General features: G+C 47.2%; 1 protein-coding gene across 1 annotated transcript in view; it reads right to left on the reverse strand.

Annotated features, from left to right (window-relative positions):
• LOC125029103 overlaps positions 1-2,500 on the reverse strand; it is a 16,552-nt gene that overhangs the window by 5,525 nt on the left and 8,527 nt on the right. The window lies entirely within an intron of this gene.

The following is a 2,500-nucleotide window of genomic DNA, read 5'->3' on the forward strand; positions in this document are numbered from 1 at the left end:
TCTCTCCCTCTTCCCCTCTCCTTTTCTCCCTCTCTCCCTCTTCCTCTCTCCTTTTCTCCCTCTCTCCCTCTTCCTCTCTCCTTTTCTCCCTCTCTCCCTCTTCCTCTCTCCTTTTCTCCCTCTCTCCCTCTTCCTCTCTCCTTTTCTCCCTCTCTCCCTCTTCCTCTCTCCTTTTCTCCCTCTCTCCCTCTTCTTCTCTCCTTTTCTCCCTCTCTCCCTCTTCCTCTCTCCTTTTCTCCCTCTCTCCCTCTTCCCCTCTCCTTTTCTCCCTCTCTCCCTCTTCCTCTCTCCTTTTCTCCCTCTCTCCCTCTTCCTCTCTCCTTTTCTCCCTCTCTCCCTCTTCCTCTCTCCTTTTCTCCCTCTCTCCCTCTTCCTCTCTCCTTTTCTCCCTCTCTCCTTTTCTCCCTCTCTCCCTCTTCCTCTCTCCTTTTCTCCCTCTTTCCCTCTTCCTCTCTCCTTTTCTCCCTCTCTCCCTCTTCCTCTCTCCTTTTCTCCCTCTCTCCCTCTCCCTCTCTCCTTTTCTCCCTCTCTCCCTCTTCCTCTCTCCTTTTCTCCCTCTCTCCCTCTTCCTCTCTCCTTTTCTCCCTCTCTCCCTCTTCCTTTTCTCCTTTTCTCCCTCTCTCCTTTTCTCCCTCTCTCCCTTTCTCTCTCCTTTTCTCCCTCTCTCCCTCTTCCTCTCTCCTTTTATCCCTCTCTCCCTCTTCCTCTCTCCTTTTCTCCCTCTCTCCCTCTTCCTCTCTCCTTTTCTCCTTCTCTCCTTTTCTCCCTCTCTCACTCTCTGACTCTCTGACTCTCTGACTCTCTGACTCTCTCACTCACTCACTCACTCACTCACTCACTCACTCACTCACTCACTCACTCACTCACTCACTCACTCACTCACTCACTCACTCACTCACTCACTCACTCTCTCTATCTATCTCTCTCTCCCTTTATCTCCCTCTCCCCCCTTTATCTCCCTCTCCCTCTCTCCTTTTCTCTCACTTTATCTCCTTTTTTTCCCTCTCCCTCTCTTCCGCCTTCCCTCCCTTTTTCTCTCTTCCTCTTCCTCTCCCTCTCTTTCGCCTTCCTTCCCTTTCTCTCTTTTCAATATAAATTCGTGGAAACAAATAAAACCACCAAAAAAAACAAAAAAACAAGAACTTTATTGTAGCAGAGAGACACTGACGTCAACATACTGTAAACTGTATCAGTGTGATATCAGTACAGCATCCGGCGCTCCTCTCCCCCCCCCCCCCCCCCCTACGGCAAGGACTTACTCTCTGTGGCTTGTTGCACGCACAGTACGCAGATTTAGGGAATAAATAAATATTCTTTCTCCCTCCCTTCTAGTTTCTTTACTTGACCTTTTTCTCCCTCTTTCCCCCTCTTCTTTCCCTTCCTCATCTTTCTTAATATTTTCCTTTTCCTTCTTCCTCTTTCTGATCTTTTAGTTTGATTTACTTCCTCACCTCTCTCTCTCTCTCTCTCTATCTTTCTCTGGCCTTTTTTTCCCCTCCTGCCCATCTTTGTCTCTCCATCCCATCTCTTTTTCTCTCCCTCTCTTCCCCCATCCTCTTCAGATTCCTTCCTCTCTACATCTCCCTCAATCACTTCTTTGTCTCCCTGGCTTTTACTTCCTTACTTTCTCTCCTCTCTCATCTCTCTTTCCTTCTTTCTCTCCTTCTCTCTACCCTTTATTCACACATGCTCTCTCTTCTTCTCTCTCCTCTATCCGCTTCTCTATCTCTATTTCTACCCCAATCCCTAATTATATTCCTTTCTACATCTCTATTTCTATCCCTATCCCTATCCCTATCCTTACCTCCATCTCTTTCTCTTTCTCTTTCTCTTTCTCTTTCTCTCTCTCTCTCTCTCTCTCTCTCTCTCTCTCTCTCTCTCTCTCTCTCTCTCTCTCTCTCTCTCTCTCTCTCTCTCTCTCTCTCTCTCTCTCCAATATTCTAACTAACATAACTAACACCGACAGTTACATTGACGTCATTGTCACCAAGCTAGAGATAATAAAATCTATGCTAATTATATATTTTTATCTTTTTAAATTGGGTTTTGAACGGAAAAGGAAGTACAAAAATATAAAGAGGGAGATGAATAGACAGACAGACAAACTTACGGAAGGGAAAGGGAAGGAAAAGAGAGAGAGAGAGAGAGAGAGAGAGAGAGAGAGAGAGAGAGAGAGAGAGAGAGAGAGAGAGAGAGAGAGAGAGAGGGAGAGAGGGAGAGAGGGAGAGAGGGAGAGAGGGAGAGAGGGAGAGAGGGAGAGAGGGAGAGGGAGAGGGAGAGGGAGAGTAAGAGGGAGAGGGAGAGGGAGAGTAAGAGGGAGAGGGAGAGGGAGAGGGAGAGGGAGAGAGAGGGAGAGAGGCGGATATAGAGAAAGAGGCAGAGATAGAGAGATAGCGACAGAGACAGAAACAAGAGATAACGATAAAGACAGAAACAGAAGTAGAAGGGCAAGGGAACCAAGAATGTCACAAAAGCCAAAATGACCCGAGAGAAGAAGAAA

The sequence above is a fragment of the Penaeus chinensis genome, chromosome 9 (assembly GCF_019202785.1).
Source record: "Penaeus chinensis breed Huanghai No. 1 chromosome 9, ASM1920278v2, whole genome shotgun sequence".
Lineage (NCBI taxonomy): Eukaryota > Metazoa > Arthropoda > Malacostraca > Decapoda > Penaeidae > Penaeus > Penaeus chinensis.